The sequence below is a fragment of the Pseudophryne corroboree genome, chromosome 6, assembly GCF_028390025.1.
Source record: "Pseudophryne corroboree isolate aPseCor3 chromosome 6, aPseCor3.hap2, whole genome shotgun sequence".
NCBI classification, from domain to species: Eukaryota; Metazoa; Chordata; class Amphibia; order Anura; family Myobatrachidae; genus Pseudophryne; species Pseudophryne corroboree.
The window spans coordinates 561,293,945-561,317,406 of NC_086449.1; the positions used below are offsets into that span (position 1 = coordinate 561,293,945).

Below are 23,462 nucleotides of genomic sequence, written 5' to 3' on the forward strand. Positions count from 1 at the left end.
GGCAACATGGCACGCTGCACTCCCGCCAGCCGCACGGTACCTTTAGCCATCACTTTCTTGATTGAAGATCTGTCTTCTAACACTCACCTGTCTTCTGACTTCTGGCTCTGTGAGGGGGGTGACGGTGTTCTGTGGGAGTGAGCATCTAGGCACGGCTAGCGTTCAGTTCCCTTCAGGAGCTAATGGTGTCCTGTCAGCCAGAAGCAGAGCCATGAAACTCTTTAGGAAGTTGGTTCCTACTTCTGCCGCCTCAGTCCCACGAAGCAGGGAGTCTGATGCCAGCAGATCTCCCTGAAAATAAAAAAACTAACATAAGTCTTTTCAGAGAAACTCAGTAGAGCTCATCAGAGTGCATCCAGTCGACCTGGGCACATTTCTACAACTGAGGTCTGGAGGAGGGGCATAGAGGGAGGAGCCAGTTCACACCCAATGAAAATGTCTCCTGCTGATCCTGTCTATACCCCCATGGTCATGAAGTGGACCCCAGCATCTTCTAGGACGTATGAGAAATACACATTATTTCCTATAACTTTTTTTTTAAGCAGTGTACATCCAGTTTAATAACAACTTAGCGTCAGCCCCACAGTATTTAACAATACCTGGATGTCAAGAACCAACTTCTAGAGGTGGATACAATTACCCGTGAGGTTCTGTGGGAAACGTGCGTGATGTGTAGTCGTGCATATTTCAGTAGAAAAATCTCACATGAATTTTGCTCTCATGTACAAAATCAAGAAAGGTTTTCCTGCCCTAATATCCAGCAGCGTACTAACGTGTGAGGTTCTGAAGGGTTTAATTGATTTGCCCATTAATGGTCTTCAGATGTGTTTTCCGATGTTATGTATTTCCTCTATTAAATCCTTCTGGTGAAATCTGCTGTGAGGCGATTGCTATGGAACAATTCGTTCTAGTAAATAACTGCAAATCTTTTTGGTTGGGTGCAATTTACATGGGCTGCTTAATGCAATAATAGCATACCCTCCAACACTGCCCAGCTGAAAACCGGTACAAAATTGGACAAAGATCATGGTCACAGGTAAACGGGGCATGGCTAAGTGGCGCTCCCATTGTAATGGGAGACACTGAAAACCGGTACAAGGACCTTTTTGACCAGTACAGAAACGGTACTGTACCAGCCAAAAAAGGTACAGTTGGAGGGTATGTAATAGCAGAAACTAAAGAAGCCCCAACCATATCCCAAAGCCAGTTTTCATGTGTTGAACCAAGACAAGCGCAAAGTAGTCAAAATCCCTTATCTCCAACATGCCATTCCATTCTTGCAAATTTGTTGTTGGCATCAGTTATTTCATAGATTTAGATATGCTGTCTGCTGAATGGAAGCTGCAATGAGGTTTATGGATGGATTGCCTCACCTTATGTGAGTGTGAGTCATATTTTATTGTGGAATACGGTTGTTAGATCGACACAGCTTAGGTCGACAGGCATTAGGTCGACCACTGAAGGTCTACATGCATTAGGTTGACATGGTCAATAGGTCGACATGTGTTAGGTCGACAGGTCGAAATGTCGACATTAGTTTTTTCCCATACTTGACGATCCACGTGGACTACGATTGGAACAGTAACCTTGCCCGAAGCATGGCGAGCGAAGCGAGTCATGTGAGAGGACACGGTGCACTAATTGGGGTTCCCCGTCACTTTATGACGAAAACTACACAAAAAAGAGTCCAAAAACTCATGTCGACCTTTTCACCTGTCGACCTAGTACATGTCGACCTAACTCCCATGTCGACCTTCAGTGGTCGGCCTAATGACTGTCGACCTAAGATGAGTCGACCCAACGACCCATACCCTTTTATTGTTTGATTTATTGTATTAAGGTATCTCAGATACTTTTGCATCTCTTTCAGTACCAACAAAGAAACGTACAGTGTGTCCTCTGTAACAATATTTTCTTAAAATTACATGAACATTAATTTTAAAGGTTATCTTTGGTCAAAAAAATAAACCACTTTTACAGCAACAAAACACGGGTGGATAGATAATGGCAAAAGAAAAGAAGAGGAAGTATGCAAAAGTAAAACAATCATCACTTTGACTTTTTGGGTGGAGGAACACTTTCCAACCTTCTGTGACCTCTACAGCAAGAAGAGGAAGTCCATATACGCAGATCTGTCATAGCCTCCTAAACCGTGGAATACTCTTCTGATGCAATAGTGATGTTCAATGCATTTGGGATCAATATTCATGTTATTGACTTTGGGCCTAATTCATGTCTGTACGTAAAGCAAAAAGCAAGCAACTGGGCAATCCCATGTTGCACTGCAGGTGGGGCAGATGTAACATGTGCAAAGAGCAGAGGCAGAGCTCTGTGAGGCAACAGAGTCATCTGCCGCCGGGCTCCTGCTCTGAAGGGGGGCACCTCTTCTCCCATTCTGTGACACCATTGAATTAGGTTAATTGATAGCTGTCTTTTTAGTGGCCGACTTCCTCACTGGTCCCTGAACCTTACAAATCACACCCTCTTTATTATACTAAATAAACACATTTTACAAGGGTCACACCCAGGATTAGAAACCACAACCTATTACACTGGAAGCAGACACATTACTGATGAAGCTGTTTGCTCCTGTATAGGAAATATGAGAATTCTAACTACATGAAGATACATCTCTGACAATTACACGTAACTTCATATAGTTAGAATTCTCATGCTTCCTCTACAGCAGCAAATAGTTCCATCAGTAAAGTGTCTGCTGTTAGTGTAACAGGTCATGAGTTCTAATACTGGGTATGACTGCTAAGAAATGTGTGATTTAAAATAAAAGACAATTAAATGTATAAATACAGTATATATATTTTTTTCAGAACACTCCATATACACACACACATACATACATACATACATACATACATACATACATATATTTATCTTAATATAGGAAATAGGGGGGCACCAATATTTATCTTGCCTCCGGGCGACTGTGACGAACTTACGCCACTGGCAAAGAGATTTAGATTTGGGTGGGGTATGTTCAAACTGCAGTTTAAAAATAAAGCTGCCTAACATTTGTGGGCTACATGCAAAACCAGACAGTACTTACCATGCAGAGACAATATAAATGTATTTGCTTCCCTTGCATGGCAACATGGTTAGTTCCAGACACAAAGTTACTTGCTTTTTTTTTATTTTATTTTTTTACTTTACTTACAAACATGAATCGGGGCCTCTATTTCAACAATTTCTTTGTTTTAAGTATTGTAGATATGTATAAAACACTACTAGCCGGTCTACAGGATTAAGGCACGCCAGAAATATATATAGGTCCTACAATATTACCTACAGTGTATGTTTTGTAAAGCTTGTCCTGCTGAACAAAACAAATGGTCCCTTGATGTATTCTGTTTTATTCAATGATATTGCATGATAATAATAATCGGGTAAAAATTCCTAAAAGGGACAATGGGGGGGAGAAGTATTAAGCCTGGAGAAGGGATAAAGAAGTGATAAAACAGTGATAAGCGCAAGGTGAGAACGCACCAGCCAATCGGCTCCTAACTGTCATTTTTCAAATCCGTAATGATTGGCTGGTGCATTATCACCTTCCACTTATCACACTGCTTTATCCCTTCTCTAGGTTAATACATCTGTCCCACTGTTCCATAAATCTATAAATAAGATTTTAGTAGCTTGTTAATAATGCTAAATGTGCTGAGAAATTGGTTTATTTCAATGGATTCAGTTATGCCTTCCAACACCCCCATTCTGACTGGAGTTTTCCACATCCAAACCATGGATTGCCTGTCAGAAAGTGGGTGTGGCTACACATTAACGTTGGCATGTTTGGGTTAGCATGAAATGGGTGCAACGAGAAATTGATGGTTGGGCTTATTATGTAGGTCATTCCGAGTTGATCGCACGTTTCAACTTTTTGCTGCTCGTGCGATCAACCTGACGCAGCCTACGGGTGAGTGTATTATAGCATAGCAGGACTGCGAACGCTTGTGCAGCCCTGCTATGCTAAAAAAGTTTTAAGTAAAACAAGACCAGGGCTGCAGTTACTCACCCAGTGTGACGGATCCAGCGATGAAGGTCCCGGTCCCGACGTCAGACATCCGCCCTCCAAAAGCCTGGATCCGCCTGCATTGGACTCACCACCCCTGGAAAACGGTGAGTATCCGCCCCAGAACGCCTCCCGCCTGTCCGTCTTCTTGTGATCGCCGCTGCGATCACATTTCTCACTGGCGGCATCGTTGCCCACGACAATTGTCGCCAGGCAATGACGCGCGTGCGCAATGCATCCACCGCGCACGCGCATTTCCAACCCATTCACACCGCAGCAAAGAACCGCTGCGTGCGAACGGGTCAGAATGACCACCTATGTTCCAATATTGCTTTTAAGGTGTTTAGAGGAATGCCATGGCTCTAATAGCTTATTAAACATCACTTGAAAGAAATAATGAATGACCACTAATTCAAAATGCAACAGTCATTATATAAAGCAGTTTCCCAAGCTCAGCCATTATCATCCAGGTTTTAAGGGTATCCATGCTATGAGCACAGGTAACTTAATTTGTACTTCAAACCCTCATTTAGTTGTGATCACATACTGACGGTTTTGTGCACAGCGCGAACGCACAGGAGCCACACTGCGCATGTGATCGCATCTCACTAAAGTGAATGCCTCTGTCTGATTGACAGGCAGAAGCTTGCGCGGGGCGGTCGGAGACTGCGATACAGCATTGCGGGGTCAGGTTGGTGAAAACAGGGGCAGTCCGGAGCCATTTTTGGGGTGGCCGCGTAACATTACACGGAAAACATGGACATCCTACACATGCCTTCACAGCCAGGCTGCGCATGCAGGGGGCATCCCTAATTCAGCAATGCATTCGCAATTTAATTGCGATTGCATCACTGGTGGGCATTTGCATGCTGAGCGGACTTGCCTTGTACTGGGAGGCCCCCAACATGCGATCGCAAGCAGTTGCAGTTTTGATAAATAAGAAAACTGCAACTGATGCTGAATAAGGTCCTTGGTCTAAAATGTGGACTATAATGGCTGAGTTTGGACAATTCTGATATGAAGGATCAACATTTTTTCTGTCATAGGGCAAGATGAGCACACCTCAGGAGACAGAATCTGGGGAAGTATCAGGGAGGGATATATGGTTTCTTGTTTCTCAAACTCTCCTGAACCATTCCCTGACATTAATGGTCAGTGAATTATGCAATCACAATATAACTTTACCAGTATTTCTCTGAGGCGCGCTATGTACTAGTGAGGAGGAAAAGGAGAGAAGTATTGAGGAGAAACTCCCTCAGCTGACATTTGGCGTTGCAAAGACCCTGCATATAAACTATTATTAACCCCTACTGAGGTTTTTCTCACCATGGGGGTTGATCGCAGCAGCAAATTTGTTAGCAGTTGGGCAAAACCATGTGCACTGCAGGGGAGGCAGATTTAACATGTGCAGAGAGAGTTAGATTTGGGTGGGGTGTGTTCAAACTGAAATCTAAATTGCAGTGTAAAAATAAAGCAGCCAGTATTTACCCTGCACAGAAACAAAATAACCCACCCAAATCTAACTCTCTCTGCACATGTTATATCTGTCCCCCCTGCAGTGCACATGGTTTTAACCAACTGCTAACAAATTTGATGCTGCGATCAACTCGGAATTACCCCCAATGTGCTGAGTCTATTTTTACACTTTTTGTGCTGATCACAGTTGAACATTTATATAAGCAAATTTTTATTAGAAGACTTTGGAGGGAATTCAAATGTTTGAAAAGTCGGTTGGGTGTCTGTTTTTTCCCTGTCTATTAGATAGGAAAAAAACAGACACCCAACTGACTTTTCAAACAATTGAATACCCCCTTGAATTTTCTAAAAACACTGGTTACTTCTCGTCACAGCCAATAAACTATACCCAATAAAATTTTGTTCACAATAAAGTGAACAAAGCAAAACTTTGTGTCTTTTTCTCACTAACCACCACTGAGAAATTAGTGATTTTTGCATCAGAGTTAATTCCAAAACAGCAAAAAAATAAAAATAAAAAATATTCTCAGCATGTTTTCATAATAATAGATTATATTATATTATTTTATATTATGTATATACACAGTGGTGGGGTGGCGGCACTCTGGACAAAAAGTAAGGACTCAAAGCACCATTAACTTCACCATTTCAGCACCCTTATTAGCATACATAAAACAAAATGCATCTTACCTTTATAGGAAGCAGCCACCATTATGGAGCACATTGTGTTCACTGCACATTGTCAGTCAGGCCGATGTGGGAAGGTGACGTCATCTCTGTGGTTACCCTTGTAATAGTGATTAGAAAAACAGATACACTGTATCATCAATCAGTTACATGATAGTTTTCCTTGTGCAGCGGTACTCTGTAGCATTAAACAAGCGGCACTGATTGAGAAGGAATGTAGCTATATAAATATCAGATGAAAAAATCCTAATGCAAGAAGTCCATACCGTGGTGGTCATTCCGAGTTGTTCGCTCGCTGCCGTTTTTAGCAGAATAGCGATCAGGCTAAAAATGGGTGATTCTGCGCATGCGTATGGGCGCACGCGCTAAGTACTTTCACACTAAACTATGCAATTTTACACAGGGCCGAGCGACGCTTTTCAGTCGCTCTGCTGATCGGTGAGTGATTGACAGGAAGTGGGTGCTTCTGGGTGTTAACTGTCAGGCTAAAACGCAGGAGTGGCTGGAGAAACGGGAGAGTGGCTGGCCGAACGCAGGGCGTGTTTGTGACGTCAAACCAGGAACTAAACGGACTGAGGTGATCGCAATCTAGGAGTAGGTCTGGAGCTACTCAGAAACTGCAGGGAAATATTTAATAGCAGAACTGCTAATCTTTCGTTCGCAATTAAGATACACTCCCAGAGGGCGGCGGCCTAGCATTTGCAATGCTGCTAAAAGCAGCTAGCGAGCGAACAACTCGGAATGAGGGCCCATCAGTCTAGACCAGCGGTTCTCAAACTTTTTTTGAATCATGGCACCCTAGAGAATCAGAAAAAAATTTTCACGACACCCCTAGGCCATAGGTTTCTTATTGAGAAATTTTAAAACAAATATTAAATTAAGTAAATTGTGTTTATCTGTCATCCTTAGTTTCAGTTGTGTGGTGAGGGACAAGATTTGCTTCTGTTTGTCCACATATGTTATGATTGAAAGCCACCAGCACTGGTTTTGCCTATTTCATTGACCATAAATAATTTAAATTGGTCCTGGACCACCAATCCAAAGCACCCCTGCAAGTGTCCCGAGGAACCCCAGGGTGCCACGGCACACAGTTTGAGAACCACTGGTCTAGATAATGGATAAAGGGCCTAATTCAGTAAGGATTGCAAATTCTGCTAATTAGCAATCCTTTGGATCGCATGCTGGGGATCGCATCGCAATTTCTGCTTCATCGCAGGAATTAGGGATGCCTCCTGCGGGTTCAGCTTAGCTGCGCCCGCAAGAGGCCCGCCGCCATGTTCCAGATCACGGCGGCTTCGTGTGACGTCACGCAGCCGCCGTGATCATGCCCCCGTTCGTGCCACACAGCCCCCTGTTTGGCCGGCTCCGCCCCCGCAACGCTCCATCTCCACCCTGTGCTGCGCTAGCTTCTTGCGTGCAATTGTAGTATGAAATGGTCAATAGTAAGGCAAAGTGGGCCTTCGTGCAATGCAGATTGTTAGAAAATGTGAAATAAATTTAAGACAGCTGCAACAATAGTGCACGGACATTATATTACAAGCCAGCAGGACACCGCGGTCCGAGACTCTCTCATTGGACTTGTTACACAGGCATTCGTCAGAGATTACCCATCAACACACAGTTTTGTGTGTTCTTACTATTTTTATTGCAACAGGCCACTGAGTTGTTGAGGTGCTACATATGTCTTGTATTACATCCACCATTTATTGAGTACATTTAAATATTACAATTATCTACGATCCAATGACCTATCATTGTAATGTGACACTCACCTGTTGAGACGCCAGACATATATTGTTTCATTCTTAACATTTATTGAATATAGTGGCTTACTGTAAATATCTACGATCCATTAATCATTCACAGGGGTTTCTTAAATTTAGTACACACAAAGGTCCACTTTGCCTTAATATTGACCATTTCATACTACAATTGCATGGACTACAAAGTTCTTTATATTATGGCCTCTGCAGTAACACAGACAGTTAATGAAATTCAATCGATTGGCCTCTGGGCCGCAAGCTGCGACTAGCTCACAACTGGCCCCAAACACAGAGCACACGGCTACATGTTTCATTACGGGGCTTTATTCTATTTCCAATCTTTTAGATATCCAATATTGCCTTTGAGAATCTGGGAAAATATTTTAAACTGAAGCAGCAAATCTCACAGGATCTTGGTGGATTACTATATAAAGGAATATTTTTTTTTATAGATGGGACAAAAAACTGCTGCAAAAGGCTGTTAATTATACGTGGAGTACTGAATACAAAATAATCATAAGTGGAGGGCACCTGCAACCAATTAGCTGTGTAGGTCTATTTAATATTATATGTAATATTACATGGCATACCAAAATGTCAACATACATTTTTTTGCTTATTTTAGCCTAACCAGATATTAATAGCCACTGGTTACTAATGAATAATTTTTGCGATGAATAGTTATATCACATGAGATGCCGATACAGTAACTCCACTATGAGTAGTGTGTCTTATGCATCAGGCCCTTCAAGTTAGTGTATAAACCAAATGGGGATCGTATTAGTTCATCATCTTAGAAGATAGTAGATTTCATATCATAAGAGAGAGTTATCGATATAGTATAAATACTGATGTTATTTTCTGCACCAGTCCATGCAAACAAATCAGAGGTCATGTGGAAATATTAAATTGTGACGTATATGGCAGAAAGTAAAGGAAATCTTATGGGACTTCGGCTCCACTGGAGTCTCCCAAGCTGGTTGTTTCCCTCAGGTCTTATGGTGTACTTTGCTGGCGCTAAATAGCTGCCATCCTCCTGTAGATCCCTGTGATAGTTTAAAAGGACTGGTATATCCTGGAGTGGCTGCACCAAGACATACGGACAGCCTATATGAGGTCTTCTTGACCAGCTTACATGGTGAGTCACAATGGCTTGAAGCTGGATTCCTTTTTTATTTGTTAATGATTGGTAAACATTAACCAAGATTATAGGTACTTTCTCTGACGTCCTAGTGGATGCTGGGTACTCCGTAAGGACCATGGGGTATAGATGGACTCCGCAGGAGACTGGGCACTCTTAAAAGAAAGATTAGGTACTATATCTGGTGTGCACTGGCTCCTCCCTCTATGCCCCTCCTCCAGACCTCAGTTAGTATCTGTGCCCGGCCAGAGCTGGATGCACCCTAGGGGCTCTCCTGAGCTTCCTAGAAAAGAAAGTATTTGTTAGGTTTTTTATTTTCAGTGAGATCTGCTGGCAACAGACTCACTGCTACGTGGGACTGAGGGGAGAGAAGCGAACCTACCTGCTTGCAGCTAGCTTGGGCTTCTAAGGCTACTGGACACCATTAGCTCCAGAGGGATCGAACACAGGCCCAGTCCTCGGTCGTCCGGTCCCGGAGGCCGCGCCGCCGTCCCACTTGCAGAGCCAGAAGAACGAAGAGAAGTTGAAAATCGGCGGCTGAAGACTCCGGTCTTCATTAAGGTAGCGCACAGCACTGCAGCTGTGCGCCATTGCTCCCTTAGCACACCACACACTCCGGTCACTGATGGGTGCAGGGCGCTGGGGGGGGGCGCCCTGGGCAGCAATTAGATTACCTTACTTGGCGAAAAGCACATAATACAGTCTGATAAACTGTATATGTGCATTAACCCCCGCCATTAAAGTACATAAAAGGACAGAAGCCCGCCGCTGAGGGGGCCGGGCCTTCTTCCTCAGCACACCGGCGCCATTTTCTCTTCACAGCTCAGCTGGAAGGAAGCTCCCCAGGCTCTCCCCTGCAGTATCCTGGTACACAAAGGGTAAAAAAGAGAGGGGGGGGCACAAATTTAGGCGCAAAGCTGTGTATATAAGCTGCTATAGGGGAAAAATCACTCAGTATAGTGTACATCCCTGTATTATATAGCGCTGTGGTGTGTGCTGGCATACTCTCTTTCTGTCTCTCTAAAGGGCCTGGTGAGGGAACTGTCTTCAAATAGAGCATCCCCTGTGTGTGTGGTGTATCGGTACGCGTGTCGACATGTCTGAGGTAAAAGGCTCCTCTAAGGAGGTGATAGAGCGGATAAGTGTGTGGGAGGGTGTCTCCGTCAGCAACGCCGACACCTGTTTGGATATGTGTAAGTGCTGAGGTAAAATTATTGCACAAAAGGTTAGGGAACAGAAAGGAAATCTACCCTGGTCTGTCCCTATGTCACAGAGTCCTTCAGAGTCTCTCTATGTTCACTATCCAAAATAACAAAGTATCGACACGGAGTTTAACTCCACTGTCGCCTACGATAATGCAAATTTACAGCCAAGAGGGCTAAAAGATATTCAATATATGATTATTGGAATAAAAGATGATTTGCATATCACTGATGACTCATCTGTCCCTGACACGAGAGTACACATGTTAAGGGGAAGAATGCTGAGGTAAATTTCCCTCCTCTCATGAGGAAAAAGAGCGGGAATCTCCAGACAAGAGACGGCAGCTTCCCACAAGAGAATTCTCAGGCTGTATCCTTTCCCCACTAGGGCCAGGATGTGTTGAGAATCTTCCCCTTGGGTGTCCTGTTTGCACTAGCTATTCTCAGGGATCCTGCAGATAGCGTGCACATTCTAGTATACTACCCAGACCGGCGATTGTGTCGGCATGGGTTTATAGCGCTGTGGCAGCGTGGACAGGTACCTTATCAGCAGAGATTGAGACCCTAGTATGCATATAAATATTTTAAGATGCTGTCTTAAGTGATAGATATATAATTATAAAGCATGCCCAAAGGGACATGAGTATACTGGGTCCTAGAGACAAAAGCTATGTTGATTTCTGCTTGACGTGTCCTGTAGAATATACATTGGACAGATGATGCCGACTTAAGAGGCATATGGAAGGCTGAGGATTGTGTGGAGAAAGGTTCTCGGGCCTGGTCTCCACAGTTATAGCTGGTAATTCTGATATTTTGCCTTATATTCCTGCACAGCCTAGGAAAGCACGACATTATTAAATGCAGCTTTTCGAATAAAGAAACAAGAAAGTCTGAGGTGCGTCCTTTCTTGTCAGAGCCGGGGGCAGAGGAAAGAAGCTGTACAACACAGCTAGTCCCCAGGAACAGAAGTCCTCCCTGGCCTCTACAAAAATCCACCGCATGTCCCTGGGGCTCCACAGGCGGAGCTAGGCCCGGTGGGGACACGCCTTCGTAAGTTCAGCCACAAGTGGGTTCACTCCTTGTTAGATCCCTGGGCAATAGAAATTGTATCGCAGGGATACAGGCTGGACTGTGAGAAGATGCCCCCTCACCGAGGACCCGGCGGGCTTCCCACCAAGAGAGGGAGCCAGTGTTAACTGCAATTCACAAATTGTATCTTTAACAGGTGGTGGTCAAGGGTCCCCTCCTTCAACAAGAGGGTGTTATTATTCGACCATGTTGTAATCCCGAAACCAGACGGTTCGGTTAGACCCATATTGAATTAAAATCCCTGAACATATACTTGAAAAGGTTCAGGTTCAAGATGGAATCGCTAAGAGCGGTCATTGCATGCCTGAAATGAATCGGGACATAAGGGATGCATACCTTCGTGTCCCCATTTATCCACCTCATCAGGCGTACCTCAGAATTGCGGTACGGGATTGTCATTACCAATTTCACCAAGGTAATGGCGGATATGATGGTGCTCCTGCGGAAGCAAGGTGTCACTATTATCACATACTTGGATGATCTCCTCATAAAAGCGAGATCAAGAGAGCAGTTGCTGGACAGCGTATCACCTTCTCTGGAAGTGAAACGGCAACACGACTGGATTCTATATATTCCAAAGTCGCAGTTGGTTCCTACAGCTCATCTGCCTCGCCTAGGCATGATCCTAGACACAGACCAGAAGAGGGTTTATCTCCCGATAGAGAGAGCTCAGGAGCTCATGACACTGGTCAGGAATCCATTGAAAACCAAAACAGGTGTCAGTGCATCACTGCACTCGAGTCCTGGGAAGGATGATGGCATCATACGAGGCCATCCCCTTCGGCTGGTTCCATGCAAGGACAATGGAACTTACTGGACAAGTGGTCCGGATCACATCTTCAGATGCATCGGTTAATCACCCTATCCCCCAGGGCCAGGGTGTCTCTCCTGTGGTGGCTGCGGAGTGCTCACCTTCTCGAGGGCCGCAGATTCGGCATTCAGGACTAGGTCCTGGTGACCACGGATGCAAGCCTCCGAGGGTGGGGGGCAGTTACACAGGGAAGAAAATTCCAAGGTTTGTGGTCAAGCCAACAGACTTGCCTTCACATCAATATCCTGGAACTAAGGGCCATACACAACGCCCTAAGTCAAACGGAGTTCCTGCTTGGCGACCAACCGGTTCTGATCCAGTCAGACCGCAGGGGCTCATGTAAACCGCCAGGGCGGCACAAGGAGCAGGGTGGCGAGGGTAGAAGCCACCAGAATTCTTCGCTGGGCGGAGAATCAAGTAAGCGCACTGTCAGCAGTGTTCATTCTGGGAGTGGACACGACCTCCACCCGGGAAAGTGGTGACTTCATCAGGAAGTCTTCACGCAGTTTTGCAAATTGATGGAAACTGCCTCAGGTGGACTACATGGCGTCCCACCTCAATAAAAAGATAAAAAAGGTTTTACGCTGGGTCAAGGGACTCTCAGGCGATAGCTGTGGTCGCACTAGTAACACCGTGGGTGTTCCAGTCGGTCTATATATTCCCTCCTTTTCCTCTCAGACCCAAGGGCTGAGAATTGTAATAAACGGAGGAGTGTGAACAATATTCTTTGCTCCGGATTGGCCAAGAAGGACTCGGTACCCGGAACTGCAAGAAATGCTCTTAGAGGACCCATGGCCTCTGCCTCTCAGTCAGGACATGTTGCAACAGGGACCCTGTCTGATCCAAGACTTACCACGGCTGCGCTGGACGGCATGGCGGTTGAATGCCGGATCCTAGCGGAAAAGGGCATTCCGGATGCAGTTATTCCTACGCTGATAAAGGCTAGGAAAGACGTGACAGCAAGACTTTTTCACTGTATATGGCAAAAATAGGTTGCTTGTTGTGTGGCCGGGAAGGCCCTACAGAGGAATTCCAGGGGGGTCGATTCCTGCACTTCCTACAGTCAGGAGTGACTATGGGCCTAAAATTAGGATCCATAAAGGCCAAGATTTCGGCCCTACCCCTTTTTCTCTCAAAAAGAACTGGCTTCACTGCCTGAAGTTCGGACGTTGTTACAGGGGTGCTGCATATTCAGCCCCTTTTGTGCCTCCAGTGGCACCTTGGGATCTTAACGTGTGTTGGATTCCTAAAATCCCACTGGTTTGAGCCACTTAAGACCGTGGAGCTAAAATATCTCACGTGGAAAGTGGTCATGCTTTTGGCCTTAGCTTGGACTAGGCGTGTGTCAGAATTGGCGGCTTTGTCATGTAAAAGCCCATATCTGATCTTCCATATGGAAAGGGCAGAATGGAGGACTCGTCCCCAATTTCTCCCTAAGGTGGTATCATCGTTTCATTTGAACCAACCTATTGTGGTGCCTGCTGCTACTAGGGACTTCGAGGATTCCAAGTTGCTGGACGTAGTCGGGGCCCTGAAACTTTATGTTTCCAGGACGGCTAGAGTCAGAAAAACTGACTCGCTATTTATCCTGCATGCACCCAACAAGCTGGGTGCTCCTGCTTCAAAGCAGACTATTGCTCGCTGGATCTGTAGCACCATTCAGCTTGCACATTCTGCGGCTGGACTGCCGCATCCTAAATCAGTAAAAGCCCATTCCACGAGGAAGGTGGGCTCTTCTTGGGCGGCTGCCCGAGGGGTCTCGGCTTTACAACTTTGCCGAGCTGCTACTTGGTCGGGTTCAAACACTTTTGCAAAATTCTACAAGTTTGATACCCTGGCTGAGGAGGACCTTGAGTTTGCTCATTCGGTGCTGCAGAGTCATCCGCACTCTCCCGCCCGTTTGGGAGCTTTGGTATAATCCCCATGGTCCTTACGGAGTACCCAGCATCCACTAGGACGTCAGAGAAAATAAGAATTTACTCACCGGTAATTTTATTTCTCGTAGTCCGTAGTGGATGCTGGGAGCCCGTCCCAAGTGCGGACTCTCTGCAATACATGTATATAGTTATTGCTTAACTAAAGGGTTATTGTATGAGCCATCTGTTGAGAGAGGCTCAGTTATTGTTCATACTGTTAACTGGGTATAGTTATCACGAGTTGTACAGTGTGATTGGTGTGGCTGGTATGAGTCTTACCCTGGATTCCAAATCCTTTCCTAGTAATGTCAGCTCTTCCGGGCACAGTTTCCCTAACTGAGGTCTGGAGGAGGGGCATAGAGGGAGGAGCCAGTGCACACCAGATATAGTACCTAATCTTTCTTTTAAGAGTGCCCAGTCTCCTGCGGAGCCCGTCTATACCCCATGGTCCTTACGGAGTACCCAGCATCCACTACGGACTACGAGAAATAGAATTACCGGTGAGTAAATTCTTATTTTCAATGTCCTGAAGCATTTTTGCGTGACTTTAAAAAAAAAATTATATATATATATAAATTCAAAAATCTAATTTCCAGAGACAGCTAATTCTTATCATTCACGCCCTTTTTATGTTTGTCTAGCTTGACATTTGTGTTTATCAGTACTCAAGAGGGTATCACATGTTTTCCGCTCTTGATTCCCTTCTCTAGTTGTGTAATGCCATCAACAGGTTTGTGAAAGTATCTACTGTGGGCCATGTGCACGTGATCCTGGTGGCGTATGCTTGCAGCGTGCTCAATGTGCGGCAGGGAGATTAATGTGATATTTCTCTCCCTGCCCAGCTATATGGCAGGGGGCTTGCTGCTTAACTCACCAGCTGTTGTAAGAAGAACAAGATAAGTGTCCTGGTCATAGATATCTGCAAACTTGTATTTTCATATGTGTTTGATTTTAAATAAAAGATGTGACCTTACTATTCCTTTCCTTACTATTGTGTCACACATACCTATCATCTACTAAGCATCACACACCAAAACTGGCTAAGATATCATGCGGATGGTTGCTAGGTAAAGGTCTGTGACATCGTTATGGTAGGACTGTGTCTGTGTGCCATATTACTATGGGGGTAATTCAGACCTGATCGCTAGGCTGCGTTTTCATACAGCGGGCGATCAGGTCTAAACTGCGCATGCGTATGCACCGCAATGCACAGGCGCATCACATGGGTGCAAAGCTGATCGGTGCTCAGCGATGGGTTTGTGCGAAGGATCCATTTGCACGGGCGTTCACAAGGAGATTTACAGGAAGAAGGCATTTGTGGGTGGCAACTGACCATTTTCTGGGAGTGTTTGGAAAAAACGCAGGCGTGTTCAAGCGTTTGCAGGGAGGGTTCCTGACGTCAATTCCGGTCCTGGACAGGCTGAAGTGTTCGCAGTGGCTGAGTAAGTCCTGGGCTACTCAGAGCAGTAGTGCATGCAGGGGGGTTTCCGATTACCTGGAAACCCCCCCTGATGAGCCAAATGTTTAATTTGTGAGACAGAGACAGCAGTTTCTCCGTCTCATCAAAAGCCGCGATCGCGGAGCTGCTGCAGGAGCAGCAGCAGCGAGCTACATAGCTCTCTGCACAGAGAACGTCCGGGGGAAGCTGCTGGCTGCACGTGCTCCGCAGCAGCTCCCTCCTCACAGGACCACGAGTCTGCTGCTTCGGCCTATCAGCCCCTGGTGGAAGGGTAACTAGACGCTACCCTAGTGGAATGTATACCACCATATATGTATACTGCATGTAATATATATATTATATATATATATAATGTCCAAAGGGCAGCACTCATACGTCTTATGAATCAAACACAGGTTCCCGTTTTTAGGCCAACGTTTCAGAATTTTTACTGCAATTCTGATCCTGACGAAAGAATTGCAGTAAAAACTGACCTAAAAACGGAATCCTGTATTTGATTCCTAATACGTATGAGTGCTGCCCTTAGGACATTGTATGGATTTTTGGCTACCTACGGGAACTGACTAATGGGAGGGCACCGACGCAAGATATACACACAGACGTGGAGTGCCGGCTCACTGCATCTGAGATAGATATATATATATATATATATATTATATATACACACACACACACAAACACACATATACATATATATATATATATATATATATATATACACACACACACATATATATATATACACACACATACACACATACATATCCACGGAAACCCCCCTGAATAAACCCTGCGTTCGCCCCTGCAGAGAATGCACAAAATCTGTTTGTACAGCTCTGCTACACATGCATTCGCACACTTGCACAGCTAAAATACACTCCCCTGTGGACGGCGACTATCTGATCGCAGTAGTGCAAAAATCGCTTGCTAGCGAACAGGTCAGAATTACCCCCTATGTCCACATTGCTTAATGCAGAAACCCAGCACTGCCAACAGATGGCACTACATTAAGCAATGTTTTCAGATGCAGTTCACATTTTTCCTTTATAATATTATATGTAGAACAGCCACAAGATGTCACTGTTGTGGAAAATAATAATTAGTTTATTCACTTTTATAGTGCTAGCATATTCCACTGTGCTTTATAATTGGGAACAAAACAGTAACAAAAAGGCCTGTCGCAGGCAGTGAGCTAAAGCTTTACACTGTGTAATGGCTGACTGTATAAGTAAAGTTCATGGAGATCCTGTATGGGTTGTAAGGGTAATCAGGTTACAAGATATGAATAAAGAAGTGGTAAACTTCGGATATTTCAAGAGCATGTAGTGTGCTTTGGTATTGTGATCTATGGGGGTTATTCAGAGTTGTTAGCAAAACAAAAAAGTTTGCAATTGGGCAAAACCATGTTGCACTGCAGGTGGGGCAGATGTAACATGTGCAGAGAGATTTAGATTTGGAGGATGTTTCATTCTTTCTTGGTTTTTTTTTCTTCAGTCTGACGCACTCAACAGGATGTCAGTGAAGGGGGGTATGGGTCGTTGGGCAGACAACTTAGGTAGACAGCCATTAGGTCGACCATGGAAGGTCGACAGGGACAATGGGTCGACATGGTCATTAGGTCGACATGTCTAAAGGTCGACATCGTTTTTTTGTTTTGTTTTTTGTTTTTTTGGCGTCGTTTTCTTCGTAAAGTGACGGGGAACCCCAATTAGTGCACTGTGTCTCCTCGGTATTTAAATGCCATGTTAGAAATGATTACATTTAATGTGCAAATTATGTAAGGGATGCAGCTAGTTTACTGGCTGTTGGGATCCCAGCGGTCAGGAGACCGATGCTGGATCCTGCCAGCAGGCAAAATGCTGCTGGTCCGAATCCCGACCAGAGCCCCGAATTCCCACGCAGGTGGTGGTCCACGCCACCACCCGAGGGGGACAACCGGGCCCAGGAGCCTGGTGAGTGCAGTCGGGATTCCAGCGTTGGTCTACTGACTGCCAAAATCCCGACCGCCAGTATTACATACCGGACCCTTATGTAACTGGCAACTTTTACAATGATAAAAAGCTAGTGCTCCACTTTTCAGCAATTTGCACTTTTTTAGAGGAGGCGTGTCGCCTCCGTTTTGTGGGAGTGCCGAATCCAGGAGACTGCGTTTGTGACTTTTTGGTGGCTTTTTTTTTTGTCTCAGTTTAAGATTAAATGCTCAGAACATGCCCTTACTTTTGCTGTGACTGCACGTCCACTGCTTTCGCACTGACGCACTCTTTCTGGAAGTTAGTCACAGAACACCTCCTAAACTTACATTTTCATGGCTGTGGTACTAAGGGGCTGTGGCTATGTCCGCGAAAACACACGTTCCTGGGGGTTAGCCACAAATATTTAGTATCCCTGGAATGTATAAAGGAGGGATCGCAGCAGGTATCTCCGATACCTACTGCGACCCCTCCATTTCTGCCCGCAGCCACATCCCCTATAGGTTTCTATAGGGAATGCTATGCTACACAATATTGTTCCCCGCAGCTACAGCAATCTATTGATTGCAGTAGCCCATTGTAGCCTATGGGATATGGATCACAGGAAAAAATTCCATCTGGGTTCCCCGGAACTCTCTGGAGGAAATGGTCTCAGTGCATGCGCAGGAGCCCCGGCAACCTGCAGAGCACATAGCAGGGATGGGTTCCTTTTGGAGTCCCTGTCCCTGCGGGTGCCGGGTGATACATCCGCCCAAAGGGATCGCATATTGCAATGTGATCCTGGGCGATAAGATCCCGCTCAGATCGCATTAAATATGCGATCCATGATAAATGGGACCCTAAATCTGGTGTAAGAATTTGTGAATCAGACATAGAAGAAAATATTCTGAAGAAAAATATACTTTGATAATTAAAATGTTCTACTATTTTTATTAATACAGCTGTACTTATAAAAACAGAAAACAAAAATGTGCAATGCATGTTTTAATCATAGTTGCCCACATTATGGCTGCCACCTCCAGGACGGAGCAGCCAGGTCAGCGCAGTTGGATTGGTGTGGGTGAGAATGACGTAATATAGGGGGTGGGGCAGGGTCACATACCTCCCAACATGACCCTCTCCAGGAGGGAGACAATGCTCTGCTCCTGGACTTTTCTCTTAATTTATGATTGCCATCACCTGTGCTGAAACACCTTTCTCATCAAGTAACTAGTTCAACACGGGTGAGGGCAATCCTACATTAAGAGGGAAGCCCAGGAACAGAGCATTCTGTCCCTCCTGGAGAGGGTCATGTTGAGAGGTATGGGGTCATGACATCAATAGAGGCTGTACAGGAGCTGTACTGAATGCGATCACATCATGGCCACACCCAGCTATATGATGTGGGGTGCATAGTTACGATTAGGCTATTCAGTGCGAATCAGCCACCAGGACGGTCCACTTCTTTCGGTAAGTGGGAAGCTAGGCGACATGTTGAGGCTACAACAGGAGGACTTGCCCACTCCCCCAGAAGGCCGACAGCGTCTCCCGATTTTCGGGAGTCTCCCAGGCCATTCCGGGAGAGAAGCTAAGTATAGTGTTAATACACCCAGAAAAAAATTAATTTGAGACAGAGGTCTGTGTGGCCCCATACCAATAAATTAAATGAACAGGCTTTGGTAAACCACAAACCGGACTCATCCATATACATTATAAAACAGGCATTCCCAGACTTGGTCCTCAAGGAATAGTCCAGGTTTTAGTAATATCCATGGTGACATAAGGGTCTATTTACTAAGCTTTGGATGGAGCTAAAGTGGCTGGAAATAAAGTAACAGCTAATTGGCTCCTGTCATTTTTCAAACTCAGCCTGTAACATGGCAGTTAGGAGCAGATTGGCTGGTACTTTATCTCCAGCAACTTTATCTCCATCCAAAGCTTAGTAAATAGACCCCTTAATTAGTTCCTCAGTTATTTTGATTTAACCATCTGTTTTGAAGCCTGTATATCACTAGAACCTGCACTGATAGTGTGCCTTGAGGACCGAAGTTGGGAATGCCTGTTATAAAACCTCCAGCATTATTGATGAATATATCCTCAGTTCCAGATCTTCATCTATAAAGTGACTCATAAAAAAGTAGTTAGCAATTCTAGTGTAGTATATAGACACTTTCATAGATTTATCACATAATAAGACAAATGAAAACATATTTTTTTAACAATTTAAAAACATCTTCCCATCTGCCCTGCCTTTAACCCGGCACTGGACACAGACATATGCATCTTTAAATAATTTGTCTCACACTTACTTGCATTGTAAAGGGCCCTACACACCCAATCCCCGCCGCCGCCGATATTGGTGTCAGCGGGGACCCGGCACACTTACCGGGACAGGCAGCGACGGCGGATGGGGGGGGGGGAATTGATGGCCATCTGCAGCATAGCTGTCGTTAACGAGTACCTCCCTCATCTGTACATGTTCAGAAGAGGGAGGGGGTCGTTAATGATGCACGGGAGCTCGCATCGTTAACGACATTTAGTGTACACACTGGACGAGATTGTGAAAGATCTCGCTCAGATCAGCCCTTCTCAGCGAGATCTTTCACTTTCTCGTCTAGTGTATACTGGCCTTAAGTGATCTCGGAATTTTGGAATCCCAGGAGAGCAGGCTACCTGTCACTATCCCACCCTACACTGTCTTGTACACACCAATGCAATTATCTGTCTGGTCATCAGATATCAGCTGATCGGCCCAATAATTGCAAAGGTGTGTATGCAGGAGAGTTAAGGAAACCATACATGATATATGGCTGTTTGCCGCAATTCCCCGATGCCTGGGTTGGGAAACCGGGTAAATCCAACATGTTGGATTTCCCCGATTTTCTGATCCTTACCAAAAAATAATGGGGGATCTACATGCTTGCCTACCTTCAATTTCTCCTCTCTGGGAGAAGAACGGAGAGAAGACTCTGCAGGAGACTTCGGAGGGCGGGGTTGGGCTGTGACATCATGAAGCCCTGTCCCCCCCATCGGAAAAAGCCGCAAATCGCAGGAAGAGGGTGGGGCTAAAATGACGCGATTTGCGTCATTTTAACCCCTTCCCCACCCCACGGACCCGTGAAAACGGGAGATTATCTCTCCAACCTGCCCGCATCACTAGGGTGTGAGCAGGATGCGGAAGACCTGCCTAATCTTTCGGGGGCGCGGGGGGCTACCCCAAAAAACGGGAGCCTCCCGCAGCTTCCGGGAGAGTAGGATCTGTAAATCGGGGGGAGTTTTAACATGCATAATTTCCGTAATTCCTTGACAAATAGACTATCATTAATGGCCGCCAATCAGTGTTTTTGACCAGTGGATCGGAGAATTGGGGAAATGCGGCGCAGACGCACATTAGTTGATAAGTGGCCTGAAACACTCCTGCAATGATCAAATAGGGAGACCGCTTCTTGGGAGCCGCTTAAAAAATGAGATACCCCACCTCACGGTCACCTTGAAGAAAATACTACAGTACAAGTACAACCCCGCCTATTAGGGGTAAAATGAGGGGAGAGAGTGCAAGGGTAATCAAAATCATGGGTAACAAGAAAATGCATATGCAATGCAAGAATTGATAATTTGTGTAAAAATTGCATGTATTACTGAAAGAAACAGCATCTATTTACAGAAAGACAGTCGATTGCATAGGTGTGTGCAGCCGAAAATGTATGTAACATAAAATGTAAACAATGCTGAGTTTGCACTACTGTACAGTAGGAATACGGTCGTTAGGTCGACCCAACTTAGGTCGACACTCATTAGGTCGACCACTGAAGGTCGACACTGCCATTAGGTCGACATGCATTAGGTCGACCTAATGGCAATGTCGACCTATTGAGTGTCGACCTAAGTTGGGTCGACCCATACCCGTACAGTATACTTCTGACCTCCACTACTGTACAGTATACTTCTGACCTTTGAGGCTAGGGATCGGACTGGGGCGCGCACAGAGAGAGCTCCACTTCAGAAGGGGGCGCTGCAGGGAGCCGGTCCAGTCAGATGGTCCGGTTCCGGGTTTCACCTTGTCCCACCAGATAATAATGCCATGCAGAACGATGTTCATCAGCATGAATAAGGTGCTGCACTGAGCCGTATGTGTTAAACTCGATTTGCCCTGTAATATAGGCACAGGATTCACAAATATGTTATCTTTAGCGTTATGCTATTGTGTAACCTATTATAAGGAAAATATAAATCTAGGCATTAGTACACACGTAGTTTTATCAGAGCATATTGCAAACAAATACAGTAAAATAATAGCACAAAATATAGTGCCTCCCCGTCGGGGAATCGAACCCCGGTCTCCCGCGTGACAGGCGGGGATACTTACCACTATACTAACGAGGAGTTGCATGGAGATGGGCAGCTGCAGGCGGCATATAGCAGCTCCTCACTGCAGTATGCGAGTGGGTGTGTGCACTTCCTATGTTTGACACCAGGATTGTTACTCATTACTTATACGGTGGCGGCTGTCATAGAGCCAGTGAGCAAATCTACAGCACCCATGGGCATCACACGGCGTTCCCTTATCCTGTGCATGCTGCTCCTGCTGTGTGTCATTACACCTATAACGTTTACATAAGGTCAGTCCCAACCCGGAGCAGCTCATCACCCGGCACTTGAACCTCCACCTGAGCGTTGACTTCCCCAAGCTTGTGTTCTCCACCTTCAGCTCTCTGACCGTCTGATCCCTGCAGGACTTTCTGACCAGCCTGGTACCTGATCATTCTGCCAGCCTGCATATACACTGCTGCCATATCCCTGCACCCGCACACCTGTGCCCTGTCCCCATCCTGGCACCCATAAACCTGTGCCCTGCCCAGATCCCTGCACCCGCACACCTGCTGCCATATCCCTGCACACCTGTGCCCTGTCCAGAACTCTGCACCCGCACACCTGTGCCCTGTCCCCATCCGTGGCCTGTTCCCATCCTAACACACACACACACACACACACACACACACACACACACACACACACACACACACACACACACACACACCTGTGCCCTGCCTAGATCCTTGCACCAGCACACCTGTGCCCTGTCCCCATCCTGCCACCCATACACCTGAGCCCTGCCCAGATCCCTGCCCCCACACTCCTGTGGCCTGTCCCCATCCTGGCACACACACACACACACGCCTGTGCCCTACCCAGATCCCTGCACCCACACACCTGTGCCCTGTCTTCATCGCTGCACACCTGTGCCCTGCCCAGATCCTGCACACCTGTTGCCTGGCCCCATCCTGGCACACACACCTGTCCAGATCCCTGCACCCGCACTCCTGTGCCCTGTCTTCATCGCTGCACACCTGTGCCCTGCCCAGATCCTGCACACCTGTTGCCTGGCCCCATCCTGGCACACACACCTGTCCAGATCCCTGCACCCGCACTCCTGTGCCCTGTCCCCATCCTGGCACCTATACACCTGTACCCTGCCCAGATCCCTGCACCCACACACCTGTGTCCTGTCTCCATCCTGGCACACACACACACACACACACACACACACACACACACACACACACACACACACACACACACACACACACACACACACACACACACCTGTGCCTTACCCAGATCCCTGCACCCACACCCCTGTGCCCTCTTAGATTTCCCTATTTTATGAGAAAGTATACCATGTAAGCACTTGCATGTAAACTAAAGGGCCCCATACACTTATACGACATGACGGTCCGTTATGTCATATAAGATTTCCTCCAACCTCCCGGCAACCTCCACGTTGGCAGGATAGTATTAGATATATTATAAGCTGTTTTTTTTTGCATACGATGTATCTTTTACTTTCCATCCATTTACTGCGGGATCCGACATGTAACGAGTGCAGCACTCATCATATGTCGGATCTAGGGGGATCCGATCTGATGCACACGGGAATGCGCATT

The 23,462-nt window shown here is 45.9% G+C and overlaps 1 long non-coding RNA gene and 1 other non-coding gene across 2 annotated transcripts in view; both read right to left on the bottom strand.

Annotated features, from left to right (window-relative positions):
* LOC134935448 (uncharacterized) overlaps positions 1 to 21,656 on the bottom strand; it is a 67,608-nt gene extending 45,952 nt beyond the window's left edge. Inside the window, exons 1-2 of the long non-coding RNA XR_010180150.1 lie at positions 21,469 to 21,656; positions 6,191 to 6,287 (exon numbers count right to left, since the gene is read on the bottom strand). This is a non-coding gene — a long non-coding RNA (uncharacterized LOC134935448). The remainder of the gene's footprint in view (positions 1 to 6,190; positions 6,288 to 21,468) is intronic.
* Positions 21,657 to 21,828: 172 nt separating this feature from the next.
* On the bottom strand, positions 21,829 to 21,900 carry TRNAD-GUC (transfer RNA aspartic acid (anticodon GUC)). The gene has a single exon. It is a non-coding gene; the product is annotated as a tRNA-Asp (tRNA).
* Positions 21,901 to 23,462: the final 1,562 nt, after the last annotated feature.